At 37.9% G+C, this 18,137-nt stretch overlaps 1 protein-coding gene and 1 pseudogene across 10 annotated transcripts in view; one reads left to right on the forward strand and one right to left on the reverse strand.

The window, feature by feature from the left end:
• GRIA4 (glutamate ionotropic receptor AMPA type subunit 4) overlaps window positions 1–18,137 on the reverse strand; it is a 668,265-nt gene that overhangs the window by 486,074 nt on the left and 164,054 nt on the right. The window lies entirely within an intron of this gene.
• LOC114118375 (ferritin light chain-like) lies at window positions 4,609–5,380 on the forward strand (annotated as a pseudogene).

Below are 18,137 nucleotides of genomic sequence, written 5' to 3' on the forward strand. Positions count from 1 at the left end.
GATCTGTAAAAGGAAAATCACTGAACTCCTTGATGTGCAACACAAGGACCTTACTAATGAAGACCTGATGGATTTGAAGGCCCAGAGAAAGGATGAAGACAGACAAGAGGAAGAAGAAGTAATGGAAGAGCTGAAGAGCTGAAGAGATTCATAGTACAAGAAATGGCAAAGGGATTTTTCTTTGTCTGAGGAGGCACTATTAGTTTTTGAGACACAGGACCTAAATGTGGAATGGTACATGAAGGTCGCAGCAGCTGTTCAGAAGCCTATTCAGCGCTACCATGTCATTCATGATGAGGAAAAATACAACTACTACTCAGACACCACTGGATTGTTTTTTTTCAAGAGGGTAGATATAATTGAATCCAGTGAGGAACCAGAACCTATGTCATAAACTCAAGTGTGAGTGAAATTGCAGCTTGCTCTCTGTCTTCTATTGCTAACATTCCTTCAGCTCTATCATCTCCCACCTCCTATCTCTCCTGCATTCAGTAACTCTTCTTGCCTGCATGCTCAATGCCAGCCCCTCTATGCCAGATGTTGGGCTATTGTATTGTACTGCTGTGTGCTACGCTTTTCAAGGCAATGTACTATGATATTAGATATGTTTTCTTTAGTCTTTGTGTTTGTGATGCATTATTTGTGTGAAAAGTATTATAAATCTATTATAGCACACATTGTGCTAGTTGGATACCTAGGCTAACTGTTGGATTCACAGCCATGCTCTCAGAGTGGAATTCATTTATATGTAGGGACTTATTGTATTGCCTCAGTTCAGTTCAGTTCAGTTCAGTCGCTCAGTCGTGTCCGACTCTTTGCAACCCCATGAATCACAGCATGCCAGGCCTCCCTGTCCATCACCAACTCCCGTAGTTCAGTCAACTCACGTCCATCGAGTCAGTGATGTCATCCAGCCATCCCATCCTTTGTTACCCCCTTCTCCTCCTGCCCCCAATCCCTCCCAGCATCAGAGTCTTTTCCAATGAGTCAACTCTTCGCATGAGGTGGCCAAATTACTGCAGTTTCAGCTTTAGCATCAATCCGTCCAAAGAACACCCAGGACTGATCTCCTTTAGAATAGACTGGTCAGATCTCATTGCAGTCCAAGGGACTCTCAAGTCTTCTCCAACACCACAGTTCAAAAGCATCATTTCTTCGGCTACTGTATCATAAACAAAGGGTTTCACAGTCACCAGTGATTCCAGTGTCAGCTGCTGCGTCCCAAGGAAACTCAGGATGTGAAAATGAAGGATACTGGCCACAGATAGCTGAGAATCATATCATAAGAATGATTTCAGTGAGCCCAGACTCTTGCATTGTCGCATTCCTAGAAAAGCCCTGAAGTCTTTAACTTGGGATATCGAGTTTTCTTTAATTAATTAATCTTTTGACATTTTGACCTGCCAAAATGACCTGCAAAACTTCAATATAACTTGGCTCCCCTCTCATCTCCTTTAAGTACTGCTCTCAGGGTTTTACTTGAGAGGGTTTTTCTTGTGCTTGAAGTCCTAAAGTTTCCTTTTAGGTTGTGAATATTTTTTAAGTCAACAGTAGTATATATTTGTGTATTGTATATACTAACTCAATTTTCTTTCCCAAACAAAATATTGTTTCCCAAAATTACTAAGTGAATTCATTTTTCTCTATCCCTTTTAGTATGGTTATATCATTTATTTATAATATATTAATAGCTAGGTATTTGGTACTATTGCTATTCTTGTATTCCATTTTGGGCTCCCTCTACATCTGGTTTTATCATATATTTTTGTTGTAGGTTATATCCTAAAAGACAGTGCTACACAGGAAATTATACTTAGAGGTTCCTTTCACATTCTTTCATTTCCATTCCTATCCACCTAATACTGAGGACCAATTTTATGAGTTTCTGCTTTGTCTTTCTGATATTTCTTTTGAAGAGATTAGTGGATAAATATGTTTTCTATCATTGCCCCTTTTCCTTACATAAAGGATAGCATAATACAGATATTCTTTCACATGTCCCTTTTTCATGATTGTACAAATGACTTTTTTATTTAAAATACAAAATATATTATTAATATCAATAAGTATGGACAATGACAGTAGTAAATCATTATATATTGTCAACTAAAACTCATAATTGATGTTTATAGCAAATTTATTAAATATCAGACAGCCTTTTCTTCAGTCACTTTCTTCAACTGACTTTTCTGAAATTATTGGTGAGAAACGTTGTTTCAAACATCCTGTCATTGTTCATTAATAATTAGAACATATCATCCCCTATTCCACCCATTCCACTGATTTCCAGGATATTTTTCTGCTTTATCACCCAATAAAGAAATTCTTGCAATATTAATATCAATCAATAATTCCTTTCTTCAACATATTCACAAAATCTCCAAGCGTAGCATCACAACCAACTACTGAGAAACTTAGCATGATTTTATCAATTATCAGCAATCTTCCTACATGTACATCTTTTAAACAATGATCACAACAAGATTTTGAGTGTTCTTTTAGTAATTTCTATATCATTAAATAAATTTTCATTCAAAAAGTTAGTGACTCTAAGGCTGAAAGGTATTAAAGCTGATTACAACTCCCTTCCAGAATGATGCTTTCTTTAATAGCAACTCCTGGAACTCCAAGAGTAAATTTCTTTTCATTCACTTCAACATAGTTTGTTTCATTAACCTGAAGCACAGCTATTCCACTGAAAGTTTTACAAGTACACTCAGTTTTTCCTTTTCATATTCTTTAGTTATGATATCTAACTTCTCATTGATTTCTTAAACATGCGTTTAAATTTTAGACTGTCAACCCTTTCCTTTTAAGAGCAGAGATTCATCTTTGGTCACCATAACCTCCCCAACTTTGTCTACGTCATGAGTGAGAACAACATCAGCATCAAGGTTTAACAACAAACTCTCTTCTCCAAGCACTGAACCAACAAATAGTGATGAGTGACTGCTTTTTCTCACTAGTTTCCTCTTCTTCGTGGTCTTATGAACTGTAACCTGCCAGGTTCCTCTGTCCATGGGATTGTCCAGGCAAGAATACTGGAGTGGATTGCCATTTCCTCCTCCAGGGATCTTCCCAATGCAGGGATCAAACCTGCATCTCCTGCACTGGCAGGTGGCTTCTTTACCACTGAGCCACCTGGGAAGCCCACAAGCAGTGACAGGCATGTCCTTAAGCAGATTTTTCATATTATCAACAACATCTGGATAACTACAATCTGAAAACAAACTTTTAGCCTATTCAAAATGAATTTATTTAGAGCTTTCCCATTAATATTTTCAGCAATCATTATCAAAGACAACAATGAACATTGGCAATTTCAAAGGCAGCAATAAAGGACTAGACACTCTCTTTTCACTAAATAGAATACAGGCATTCTGAAATTAACATTTCTGATCTTTTAGTGAATAAAAATATGAAGAATTATACTTCCACTTAATAATTTAATAATTTATAATCATCATTCATGATTTTATCCATAATTGTATATAGCCCATCTCTTTGGTGAAATCTTAGCAATAAGCAATTTCTTCAAGGGCTAATACAGTTTTAGACTGCATATTAAGTTTAGCAATTACAGCATCTATAGCTAAAATTACACCTTTTATGATTTCTACTGTATTAACACCTTTTCTAATTTTCTCTAAGCTGTCTTTGGGCTTCTCTGGTGGTTCAGATGGTTAAGAATCTGCCTGCAATGTAAGAGACCCAGGTTTGATCCCTGGGTTGGTAAGACACCCTAAAGAAGGGAATGGCTACCTACTCAAGTATTCTTGTTTGGAGAATTCCATGGATAGAAGAGCCTGGTGAGTTAGAGTCCATAAAGTCACAAAGAGTTGGACATGACTGAGCTACCAGCACAGTCACTTGACTTTCAGTGTTCTCTAAGCTGTCTTTCATAATAGAGTATATCTGTATTGCAGCAGTAGTGATGGGTCTGCAATCTTTTCTTTTTTTTTTTTTTCCTTAGCCAGGGTTTTTTTTTTTTTTCTTTTTTAAATTTTAAAATCTTTAATTCTTACATGCATTCTCAAACATGAACCCCCCTCCCACCTCCCTCCCCATAACATCTTTCTGGGTCATCCCCATGCACCAGCCCCAAGCATGCTGCATCCTGCGTCAGACATAGACTGGCGATTCAATTCACATGATAGTATACATGTTAGAATGTCAATGCAATCTTTTCATTTGTATTATTGGCAACATTTTTAAACAAGTATAGTCCAATATTTTTATATTTATTCAGTATTGCAATTGACTTTGCAGTAGCCACACCATCTTTTGTTATTTCTGGACTTTTTAAACACTGTTCTTCCCTTTAGCCACTTGGTAATGACTCTAACATCAACTAAAATGTCTAATACACCTTAAAGCTTTAGTGTCTTCACCAAAGACACTGTCGTCATCTTTGGCATAAGCCTGAGTAAGATGAGGATGCAGTGCTCTGATACTGGCCTAATCTGTTGAAAGACTGCAGGTCATCATCATCAAAGAATTTATGTAAGCGGTAGTGAGGCACGCACTGGTGAAGTGAGAGACAACCTGCATGACACACAGTAGCTTCCTTTCCCTTCCTGTTTTCCCATGTGTGAAAATCTGTGTGCAGAAGTGCGCTCGGCGGCCCCGCGGATCTGTCTCTTGCTTCAACAGTGCTTGGACTGAACAGACCCAGGGATGCCCCTTGCTCCAGCCTCCGACCACCCTCCAACCTTTTTTCCAGTTGCAACCTCCGGAGTCAGCCACTCAGCTGTCCGTGATCACAGGGACCAGCCACCATTTTTTAACTCCTTATTATTACCGACCAATCATGAGCTCCCAGATTCGTCAGAATTATTCTACCTAGGTGGAGGCCGCCATCAACCGCCTGGTTAACATGCAACTGCGGGCCTCCTACACCTACCTCTCTCTGGGCTTCTATTTTGACCGCGACGATGTGGCCCTGGAAGGAGTGGGTCACTTTTTTTGCGAATTGGCCAAGGAGAAGCGCGAGGGCGCGGAGCGTCTCTTGAAACTGCAAAACCAGCGTGGCGGCCGCGCCCTCTTCCTGGACGTGCAGAAGCCATCTCAAGATGAGTGGGGTAAAACCCAGGACGCTATGGAAGCAGCCCTTCTCTTAGAGAAGAACCTGAATCAAGCCCTGCTGGATCTGCATGGCCTGGCTTCTGCCCGCGGAGACCCCCACATCTGTGACTTCCTGGAGAACCACTTCCTAGATGAGGAAGTGAAACTCATCAAGAAGATGGGTGACCACCTGACCAACCTCCGTAGGCTGGCTGGTCCCCAGGCTGGGTTGGGCGAGTATCTCTTCGAAAGGCTTACCCTCAAGCATGACTAGGAGCTTCTGGAGACCAGTGGCCATTGAAGAACCCACCTAACATCAGGGCTGCCTGAAGCCCCTCTCTACAGCCACTAGGCAGCTTTTTAACACCCTAGAGCCCTCTCTCAAGCCTTGGACCAAATGGAAACAATAAAGCTTTTTGCAGCAAAATAAATAAATAAATAAAATAAAATCTGTGTGCAACAAGATTAAAAAGGAAAAACAACAATATAGCTTGGAAATTACTCCACTTTATCTTGTAGAGATCTTCTTTATTCCCTTTTAAAATTTATTTTTTATATGGAGAATAATTGATTTACAATGTTGTGTTGGTTTCTGCCAGAAAACAATGCAAATCAGTCATAATTGTATGTATATCACCTCCCTCTTGAGGCTCTCGCCCCTCCCCTCATCCCACCCCTCTAGGTCATCACAGAATGCCCTGTGTTATATAGCAACTTCTTACCAGCTATCTAATTTAAAACCATGGTTGTGTACTCTATTGTTGGAAGTACCATACTTTATTCAGGCACTCTGCTGGGTAAGATCACCTAGGTAATATCCAATATTTTGTAATTCAAACAGTACTGCAAAGAAGAACCTTATGCATATGTATTATTGGAGGTGTATCTTCAAGGTAGGTAGATTCTTAAAAGTGGGATGACCAGATCAAAAGATCAAAAGATAAGTGTGTGTGTATATACATACACACAGAGTATGTTTTTACATGTTGTTAAATTCTCCACAAGAAGGGTCCTACCAGTTTGCATTCTCTCTGATAATATGTAAGTCCCTGTTCACAACCAAGAGGATATATTGTTACATTTTAAAATTTTGCCAAACAAATGAAATTTTAAAATAATATATTTAAGGGTGATTTTTATCTTTTTTTTTTTCTTTTTTCTGTTGTGAATTTCTTCTTGGGTCTTTTTCTTATTTTGTTAGACTATTGAACTTTTTTTTTTTTTTTAGTTTTAAGAGGCTTATATGTATTAAGATAAAAGATCATAACTCCCTTTGTGTAATTCAATGATGCTATGAGCCATGCCATGCAAGGCCGCCCAATAAGGTTGTGTCGTAGTGAAGAGTTCTGGCAAAAAAGTGGTCCACTGGATGAGAAAATGGCAACCCACTCCAGTATTCTTGCCATGAGAACCCCATAAACAGTATGAAAAGGCAAAAAGATATGAGAGTAGAAGATGAGCCCTTCAGGTTGGAAGGTGTTCAATAGGCTACTGGAGAAGAGCAGAGGGCAGTTACTAACAACTCCACAAAGAATGAAGCAGCTGGACCAAAGTGGAAATGATGCTCAGTTGTATCTGATGGCAGATGTGGATGCTTCCGGTAGTGAATAAAGTCCAATGCTGTAAGGAACAATATTGTATAGGAACCAGGCATGTTAAGTCCATCAGTCAAGTTAAATTGGACATCGTCAAGCAGGAGATGACAAGACTGAACATCAGCATCTTAAGAATCAGTGAGTTAAAATGGATGGAAAAGGGTGAATTTAATTCAGATAACCATGATATCCACTACTGTGGGCAAGAATCCCTTAGAAGAAATGGAGTAGGCCCTATAGTAAACAAGAGTCCAAAATGTAGTACTTCAGTGCCACCTCAAAAGCAACAGAATGATCTCACTTCATTTCCAAGGCAAACCACTTAACATCACAGTAATCAAAGTCTATGCTCCAAGCACTGATGTTGAAGAAGCTGGAGTTGACAGGTTCTATGAATACCTAGTCACCTTCTAGAACTAATACCAAAAAGAGATGGCCTTTTCAGCATGTGTGTGTGCTCAGTTGCTTGGTTGTGTCTGACTCTTTGTGACCTCATAGACGGTAGCCCTCCAGGCTCCTCTCTACATGAAACTTTCCTGGTAAGAATAGTGGAGTGGATTGCCATTTCCTACTCCAGGGGATCTCCCTACCTAGGGATAAAACCTGCATCTCTTGCATATTTTGGCATTGGCAGGCAGATTCTTTATCACTATGCCACCTGGAAAGTTTTTTTCATCATAGGGGATTAGAATGCAGAAGTAGGAAGTCAAGAGATAGCTGGAGTAACAGGTAAGGTTGGCCTCAGAGTACAAAATGAAGCAGGGCAAAAGCTAACAGAGTTTTGTCAAGAGAACGTGCTGGTCATAGCAAACACCAATTAACAGCAACACATGAGACTACATGTGGACATCACCAGATGGTCAACACTGAAATCAGACTGATTATATTCTTTGCAACCAAAGACAGAGAAACTCTATAGAGTCAGCAAAAACAAGACCAGGAGTTGACCGTGGCTCAGATCATGAGCTCCTTATTGGAAAATTCAGACTTAAAGAAAATAGGGAAAGAGCAGTAGGCCATCAGGTGTGACCTAAATCATATCCCTTATACATTGGAGGTGGCAAATAGATTCAAGAGATTAGATCTGGTAGACAGATTATGTGAAGAACTATGAACAGAGGTTCATAACATTGTACAGGAAGTGACCAAAACCATCCCCCCAAAGTAGAAAAGCAAGAAGGCAAAGTGATTGTCTGAGGAGGCTTTACAAATATCTGAGGAAAGAAGAGCAGAAAAAAACAAGGAAGAAAGGGAAAGACATGCCAAAATGAGGATTTCCCTGGTGGCTCAGATGGTAACAGATCTGCCTGGAGTACAGGACACCTAGGATAGATCCCTGGGTTTGGAAGATCCTCTAGAGAAGGGAAAGGCAACCCACTGCAGCATTTTTGCCTGGAGAACCCCATGGATAGAGTAGCTGGGTGGGTTACAGTCCAAGGGTCATAAAGAGTCAAACCCAACTGAGCGACCAACAAACACACATACCCAACTTAATGCAGAATTCCAGAGAAGAGCAAGGAGATATAAAAAGACCTTCTTAAATAAACAATGCAAAGGAATAGAGGAAAACAACAGAATAGAAAAGACTAGAGATCTCTCCAGAAAAATTGGCCACATCAAGGAAGCATTTTACACAACAATGGGCATGATGAAGAACAGAAAATGTAAGGACTTAGCAGAAGAGATTAAGAAGAGGTGGCAAGAATACACAGAAGAACAATACAAAGCAGATCTTAATGACCTGGATAACCACGATGGTGTGGTCACTCACCTAAGCCAGATATCCCGGAGTGTGAAGTCAAGAGGACCTTAGAAAGCATTACAATGAGTAAAGCTAATTGAAGTGAGGGAAGAAATCGAATTGTCAACAGTCGTTCAATCATAGAGAAAGAAAGAGAGTTCCAGAAAAATATCTATTTTGCTTTACTGATTTTGCTAAATACTTTGACTGTGTGGCTCACTATAAGCTCTGAGGAAATTATTATAGAGATGGGAATATCAGACCTCCTCACCTTTCTCCTGAGAAATCTATAACAGGGTCAAAAAGCAACAGTTAAAACCATACATGGAATAACTGACTAGTTCAAAATTGAAAAAAGGAGCATGATAAGGCTGTATACTGTCACCCCACTTACTTAACTTATATGCAGAGTCCATGTGTGCATGCTCCATCACTTCAGTCATGTCTTATTCTTTGTGACCCCGTGGTATGTAGCCCACCAAGCTCCTCTGTCCATGGGATTCTCCAGGCAAGAACACTGGAGTGGGTTGCCATGCCCTCCTCTAAGAGATCTTCCTGACCCAGGGACTGAATCCATGTCTCCTGCATCTTATGCATCATGGGCAGATTCTTTACACACTGAGTCACTAGGGAAGTCCTGTATGCAGAGTACATCATTTGAAATCTCAGATTGGATGAATCACAATATGGAATCCAGATTTCTGATAGAAATGTGAACACCTCAGATATGCAGATGATAACACTCTTCACAAACTGAAGAGGAACTAAAGATCCTTTTGATGGGACTGAAAGAGGAAAGTGAAAAAGTTGGCTTGATATTCAACATTAAAAACAAAACAAAACAAAACTAAGATTATGGCACAACCACTTTGATAGAAGGGAAAGAAATGAAAACACTGACAGATTTTATTTTTGTTTCCAAAATCACTGAGGACAGTAATCACAGCAATGAAATTCAAAGATACTTGCTCTTTTGAAGGAAAGCTAATTTTGACAGCACATTATAAAGCAGAGACATCAATTTGCCAACAAAAGTTGATATAGTCCAAGCTGTGTTTTTTCCAGTATTCATGTACAATGTGAGAGTTGGACCATACAGAAAGCTAAACACTGAAGAATTGATGCTTTTGAATTGTGGTGCTGGAAAAAATACTTGCGAGTCCTTTGGGCTGGAAGGAGATCAAACTCATCAATCCTAAGAGAAATAAATCCTGAATATTCATTGTAAGGATGGATGCCGTAGGTGAAGCTCCAATCCTTTGGGGACCTGAAGTGAAGAGCCAGCTCACTGGAAAATACCCTAATGCTGGGAAAGATTGAAGGCAAAAAAAAAAAAAAAAAAAAAGAAAGAAATGGGCAGCAGAAGAGGAAATTATTAGATAGTATCACCTACTCAGTGGACATGAATTTGAGCAAATCTTGAAAGATAATGGAGAACAGAAGAGCCTGGTGGGCTGAAATCCATGGGGTCACAAAAAGTTGTGCAGAACTTAGCAAGTGAACAAGAACAGTGTATCAATATTATTGCTCTCTGTGATACACATTACAATTATTTTCTCCCAGTTCATCAATTATCTGTGATACTTCATGTTATTATCTTAGCTTTTTTTTTTTAACTTCACTTTAATGTGGTCAAATTCATCAGTGTTTTTTCTTTCATTTTTCTACAGTTTGAGAAATAAAATGTATTTTCTTACTATGATGATAAAGAGAAACTCATCCCAGTGTTCTTCTAGTTCTTGTGTTATTTTCATTTTTATATTTAGATTCCTGATCTATTTGGAATTTATTCTGGTATATGGTGTGTGATATTTATAAAACATTATTTTTTCCAAATGATCTCCCAGTTGGTCAGCAATCATTAATTTAAAACTGCATCTTTGAGTCATTGTTGCTCCAAATATATTACCTTTATCATATAATAAATTTCTTTATGTACTTGGATCTATTTCTGGGTTTTCCATTCTGTTCCTCTGTTCTCTTAACAGAAAGTTTGAAGTAAATCTTTATAGCTTTCTATCTGGCACAGCTAATATCTTCTCATACATTTTCCTTGTCAGTGTTTTCCTGCCTCATCTTGTATGTTTGCTTTTCCATATGAACTTCATTATTTACTTGTTTTATACCATAAAATAGTCTGCTAATATTTTGATTAAGATTGAATTAAGTTTATAAGTTTATTAAGTGAGTACTGACATCTTTATAGTTGAATAGTCTCACACAAGAAGATGAAATGTCTTTCTACTTATTCAAGTCTAATTTTGCATCTCTCAGGTATGGTTTAAAGTTTCTCTTATAAAGGTAATGCATATTTCTTTTTAAATTTATTTGAAATATTTAATCTTGTTTGCTGCAGTTGTTATAGTTTTTTTTTTTTTTTAATACCCATCCATATCTTTCTTAGGCTACTTAAGAAACTCTCAGCAATGATTCATATCTTCCTTCAATTGTTTCTCTACATTGGATCCAGGGTGATCTTTTAAAAAGTGTATATTTGAGGAAACCAGAATTGAAAGAGACACATGTACCCCAATGTTCATCGCAGCACTGTTTATAATAGCCAGGACATGGAAACAACCTAGATGTCCATCAGCAGATGAATGGATAAGAAAGCTGTGGTACATATACACAATGGAGTATTACTCAGCCGTTAAAAAGAATTCATTTGAATCAGTTCTGATGAGATGGATGAAACTGGAGCCGATTATACAGAGTGAAGTAAGCCAGAAAGAAAAACACCAATACAGTATACTAACACATATATATGGAATTTAGGAAGATGGCAATGACGACCCTGTATGCAAGACAGGGAAAGAGACACAGATGTGTATAACGGACTTTTGGACTCAGAGGGAGATGGAGAGGGTGGGAGGATTTGGGAGAATGACATTCTAACATGTATACTATCATGTGAATTGAATCGCCAGTCTAGGTCTGACACAGGATGCAGCATGCTTGGGGCTGGTGCATGGGGATGACCCAGAAAGATGTTATGGGGAGGGAGGTGGGAGGGGGTTCATGTTTGGGAATGCATGTAAGAATTAAAGATTTTAAAATTTAAAAAATAAAAAACTAAAAAAAAAAAAGTGTATATTTGTGTTTTTTGTTTTTTTTTCTGAAGTCCTTCAAAAACTTCTACATAAAATGAAGACCAAGTTCCTACATAGGCCTAACAAGTCTTCTACCTTCTGGCCTATATAGCCACATTATCCATTTTTCTTTTTATAAGGCCTTTGCCCCTACTTCCTCAACCCTGAAATGTTCCTGTGCACTTAACCACTACTTCCTCACCTAGTCACCTTAGTCATTTTTCACTACTCAGATCTGTCACTATCTTGAGGATGTGTTTCTTAATCTCTGAATTCAGTGTACATTTTACAAGGTCTTATAGAATCTTTACCTTTTAAGCATTCCCTGAAATTGGAATTTAATAGTTAACTAGGTTATAAATTGATTAATAAAAACTTATGGGGAAATAATTTTTTTCTTTGACTGCTGCCACAGACTATTCTGTAGTACAGACTCTTATTGAATGAAGATAGTAAACCTATCCTTTTAAGCAAACACACTTTAAATTGTATTGAGTAAGTATTTACTATATTTATAGAGCTGGGAATATCTATGAGCCTTTGAAATAAATTAGATAAAAAAGATACACTTATAATTCTAAAATATATCAAGAGTTTTATATCCTCTTCTTTACTCTTATGTGTATGCTTGCAAAATAAATTAAATACTGTTAGTCTTATTTTTTATAGAAAAGTATTGTTAGCACTTGAATGTACTATGACTAAAATGTTAGATGAAGTAGATTAATCTTTTAAAATTTGTATGAAACTACTCATTCTTTACATATACCATTAGACTTTGGAATCTAATGCAGAAAAGGCAGAAGGTAATAGGCTTGAGAATTTGGCAAATTAAAAACAAAACTGTAGTCTTAATTTTCTTTTATGTTTTTAAGTGCATTGAGGAGTGAATTTATTTTTTAAAAAATGTAAAACATTAAAGAGGAAAAAATTTAAAATAATTTATTGCTTTATCTCCATTAGGCAATAAGTACTGTATTTCTGTTTACCAATATTTATTTTTTGGTATACATAGGTTTAATAGAGTCCTAGTAAGAGTAGGAGAAGGCAATGGCACCCTACTCCAGTACTCTTGCCTGTAAAAATCCCATGGATGGAGGAGCCTGGTGGGCTGTAGTCCATGGGGCTGCTAAGAGTCAGACACAACTGAAATGACTTAGCAGCAGCAGTAAGAGTATACTTTAAAAAATTTTTTTTTAAGTCATGTAGAGTTTGGGTCAAGTGGAATAGGAGGACCTAGGGTTCACTTCTTGCCACAGGTACATCAAGAATATATTAACACATAGAACAATTTTCACAGAGCAGCTCATGGACACTAGCAGAGGACTTCAGGCACCTAAAAGGACAAGAAAAGTCCCTAACCTGGATAGGTTAGATGAAAGAGAAAAGGAAGAAAAAGAAAAGAGGAAATGGGATGGGACGCACACCCCTGCCTGCTTGGGGGAACCTTTAGGAAAGGAGATTTACTGGACTCGGGGAAGCCCCCTCACTAGCTGGGAGATCAGCTGAAATAGAGCCTTGGGGGAACCTTGGGGGCTGGCTATCAGAGGAAACTGCAGAGGTCAGTCTGTGGCAGGCAGGACAGAACAAGACTTACACAGATGGTCCATGCCACAGTTTTTCATATCCGAGCAACAGATAGGTGTCTGCTAATGCTGGCAAAGGCTAGGTGCTAAAACTTGGGGTTTAGAGAATGTACCCAGGGAGAGGACTACTGTTGGCTGTGTGCAGACAGCTTCAGGGGCTGACAGTGGGGAGTTTGGCAGCCAGGAATGACCCAGGAGGAAGCACAGACTGCCATGGAAGCCAGGCACTGATGCTGAAAGGCAGGGCCACCATCGAGGCCTCTTTCCCCACATGCCAGCCCCTGCCCTAGGCACTGGGAGGGGCTCCGACCAGAGCAAGCGTGAGTGTCCCACTTGTTGCTGCCTTATTCTTCTCTAACATGAGTGAGCATCTGCCTTTCAGTCACCACCTCTTGCCCATCCCACCTAAGTTGGCAAGAGTACCCCAGTCACTTGTTGCCCCATCCCATCCAGTCAAAATGGAGCAGCATGCCTCCAGTTCCAGCCTTTGCCCCCTCTATCCTGGGGCAGACATCTCGGCAGACACCTGAAGGTAGCCCACATGCAGAGGTGGGACTCAAATCAAAGGTGAGCCACAGAGGCTGAGAGACTAAGGAATAAGAACTGAAATTTTTACTTGCAACTGCACAAAACTGTGGATTAAACCTCACAATCACCCGGTAAACCCAGCACCTGCAGAATATCGGAACAGACAATGAACTCTTCCACAACTAAGATCAGTCTAGCTTTAGCATCTGTAGCCTTTGTGGGCACATACATGTAGGAGTTGGGAGACTTCAGAGTCTGAGCTGCCCCCACAGTGCCCACAGTGGGTCCAGAGACCTGCCTAAGGTCTTGAGGGCCTGTAGAGGAGGTAGGGGTTGGCTGTGGCTCACCATGGAGGCAAGGATACCAGTATCAGAAGCCCCAGGGAATTTTTGTTGTTGTTTCATTATTTTTACTTCTTACATTTTTAATACATTTTTATTTCACTATTTCATTTTTTTTCTGCTTGATTTTCAGCTTTTGTTTCTTGATTATTTTTATGTTTTCTTTGCTTTTTTTTTTTTCCTTTCAACTGTGATTGATCTGTTCATGTTTTCTATTTCTTCCTGTTTCAGTCTTGGAAATTTATACCATTCTAAAAATCTGTTTCTTCAAGGTTGCTAATTGAATTGGTATATAGCTGCTTGTAGTAATGTCTTTAAATTCTTTATATTTCTGTGGTGTATATTGTAATTTCTTATTTTTTCATTTCTAGTTTTATTGAATTGAGTCCTCTTCCTTTTATCTTGATGAGTCTAGCTTAGGTTATATCAGTTTTGTTTATCTTAAAAAAAAAAAGAACAATAACAGCTTTTAGGTTCACTGATCTTTGCTGCTCTTTCTTCATGTCTATTTCATCTATCTATGCTCTTATCATTGTGATTCTTTTCCTTCTACTAACTTTGGGTTTTGTTTGTTCTTCTTTCTCTGGTTGATTAATTTGTAAGGTTAGGTTGTTTATTTGAGGTTGTTTTCTTAAGGTAAGATTGCATTGTTTATAAACTTCCCTATTATAACTGTTTTTGCTATGTCCTATAGGTTTTGATTATGTTTCTGTTGTCATTTGTTTATAGGTATTTTTAAATTTCCTCTTTAATTTCTTCCATGATCCATTGATTATTTAGCAACATATTATTTAGCCTTCTTTTTTAAAAAAAATCTATTTTTTCCCTTGTAGTTGTTTTCTAATCACGTAGTCTTGTGGTTAGAAAAAATGCCTGATATGATTTCAACTTTCTTAAATTACTGAGGTTTGATTTGTGAACCAGGATGTGATTATCCTGAAATAGGTTTTGTGTGCATTTGGAAAGAAAGTATATTCTTCTGTTTTCAGATGGAATGCCCTATGATGTTTAATCTGTCATTTAAGGCTTGTGTTTCCTTATTAATTCTCTGTATGAATAATCTGCCAATTGATATAAGAGGGGAGCTAAAGTTTCCCACTATTGTTCTGTTACTGTTGATTTCCCCTTTGATAGTTGTTAGGATTTGCCTTGTATATTGAGATGTTCCTATGTTGGGTGCATATATATTTGCAGTTGTTACATCTTCTTGATTCATCCCATGATCATTATGCAGTGTTCTTCCCTGTTTCCTGTAACAGTCTTCTTTAAAACTCTATATTTTTATATGACTATTACTACTTCAGCTTTCTTTCGATTTCCTTTTGCATGAAATATCTTTTTCCATCCTCTCATTTTCAGTCTGCATCTGTCCTTAGATCTGAAGTTGGTATCTAGTAGACAGCATATATATAATCGTGGTTTTGTATCCATTGGGCCAATCTATGTCTTTTGATTTTAGCATTTAATCCATTTACATTTAAGGTGATTATTGATAATGTATGTTTCTGTTGCCATTCTTTTAATTGCTTGAGCTTCATTTTGTAGATCTTTTTTCTTCTCTTTCTCTTTTGTTCCCTTCTCTAATGTCTCCTGCCTATGGAATTTCTTTTTAGTATTTGTTTTAAAACTGGTTTGGTGGTACTATATTCTGTTAGCTTTTACTTGTCTGTAAAGCTTCTGATTTCCCAGCCAAATCCGGCAATTCCACTACAGACTATATACCCTGAGTAAACCATAATTGAAAAAGGCACATGTGCCCTGATGTTCATTGAAATACTATTTACAATAGCAAGGACATGAAAGCAACCTACATGTCTTTGACAGATGAATGGATAAAGAAGGGGTAGCATATACAACCAATGGAATATTACTCAGGCATGAAAAGGAACACATTTGAGTCAGTTCTAGTGAGGTGGATAAACCAAGAGCTTGTTATACAGAGTGAAGTTCAGTCAGAAAGAGAAAAACAAATATTATATATTAATGCATATATACAGAATCTAGAGAAATGGTTCTGACGAACCTATTTGCAGGGCAGGAATAGAGACTTGGACATAGAGAACAGATTTATGGACACTAGGGGAGGAAGGAGAGGGTGTGAGGAATTGAGAGAATAGCATTGAGATAAATACACAATCATGTGTAAAACATAGCTAATGGGAAGTTACTGTATAGCTCAGGGAGTTCAGTCTGGAGCTCTGTGACAACCTAAAGGGATGGGATGGGGTGGGAAGGGGGAGGGAGTTTCAAGAGGGAGAGGGCATGTCTATAACTATGGTTGATTCATGTTGATGTATGGCAGAAACCAGCATAACAAAGTAAGTCAAGTATCGTGCAAAAATATAAAAAAGGATTTTGGCAAACTGTAAAAAAATAAATAATTACATTTTATTAACCAAAATAAGTAATTTAAAAAATAAAGAAAAATCTAAATGAGAGCCTTGTTGGGTTATCTTGATTGCAGTTTTTTTCCTTTTCATCACTTTTAATATATCCTGCTACTAACCTTCGGGCCTGCAGAGTTTCTGCTGAAATATTAACTGATTACCTTATGGGGACTCCTTTGTGTAATTTTTGTTACTTTCCCTTTGCTGCTATTAATACTTTTTTCTTTGTATTTAATTTTTGTTAGTTTAATTAATGTGTTTCCTGGTGTGTTACTCATTTGAGGAGTTTTTTTTTTTTTTTTTTTTTTTTGCCTGAAAACTGTAAAATATTGGTGAAAAATATATACGATGACAAAAAACAGATGGAGAAACATACTATTTTCTTGGGTTGGAACAATAAATTTTATCAAAATGACTATGCCACCCAGAGCAGTCTATAGATTCAATGCTATCCTTATCAAATTATCAAAACATTTTCACAGAATTAGAACAAACAGTTTTACAATTTGTATGAAGACACAAAAGACCCCAAATAACCAAAGCAACCTTGAGAAAGAAAAATGGAGCTGGAGGAATCAAGTTCCCTGACCTAAGACTATACTACAAAGCTACAGTCATCAAGACGGTATGGTACTGGCATAAAAATAGAAGTATTTGTTGATCAATGGAAAAGGATAGAAAGCTCAGAGATAAACCCACACAGCTATAGTCACTTTATATTAGACAAAGAAGGAAGAGTACAAAGTGGAGAAAAGACAGTTTATTCTATAAGTTGGTGCAGGGAAAACAAAACAGCTTCATATAAAACAATGAAATTAGAACACTGTCTAACACCATACAGAAAAATAAACTCTAAATGGATTGATAATCTAAATGTAAGGCCAGATACTATGAAAATATTAGAGGAAATCAATGGCAGAACAATATGTGACATAAATTACAAAAAAAGAGAATCTTTTCCCATTCCCTCCTATAGTAATGTAAACAAGAAGAAAAACGGGGGAAAAAGGGGGGGGGAGGGGATTTAATTAAATGTAAAATCTTTTGCACAACAAAGGAAACTAAACACAAAACAAAAGGACAACCCTCAGAATGGTAGAAAGTATTTTCAAATGAAGCAATTGGCAAGGAATTAATCCCCAAAATGTACAAACAGCTCATGGAGCTCAATTTTGTTGCAGGGAGAAGTCAATTCTGAGTCCATTTTGAACTGTTTCTTGCTTTGACTTGCTTGCCATTGCTTTTGCTATTAGAATCATACATAATGGCCTACCTCAGAATCCTGCCCCTCTGACTCACTAAACTAAAGTGCCTTTGTTCAGAACTCTATCCACCTGTAGATGACAGGAAGGAAGAAATTAACACATCAGCCTACAGATTTAACCATTTGAAGATTAATGGATTTTTTATTTTGTTTCCTCACTTCCCTCCCCATCTCTGATCCATAAAAGAACCTGACATCTAGACTCTACCTGACAAAATGGTTATTGTGAGACATTACTCTGGCATCTCTTTGGTCATCTGGCTCTCTGAATAAAATCATATTTCTTGCCTCAACACCTCCTCTCTCAGATTCATTGGCCTGTTATGTGGCAAGCAGATCACGCTTGGACTCAGTAACAAATTTGGCTTAGCCATCAGCATCCTTGCTCCTTATGGCTAGTCAACCCAGTCAGGAAATAATGGGTCAAGGCTCTAGCAGCTGCTTGGTCCATTTTTCCTGAGGATCTTTTGTTCAAGATTCCTTGAAGCAGCACTGGCTCTTCCTACACTTGTCAGCTGAAGCAAGGAACAGACAAACTTCTA

Source organism: Ovis aries, chromosome 15 (genome assembly GCF_016772045.2).
Source record: "Ovis aries strain OAR_USU_Benz2616 breed Rambouillet chromosome 15, ARS-UI_Ramb_v3.0, whole genome shotgun sequence".
Lineage (NCBI taxonomy): Eukaryota > Metazoa > Chordata > Mammalia > Artiodactyla > Bovidae > Ovis > Ovis aries.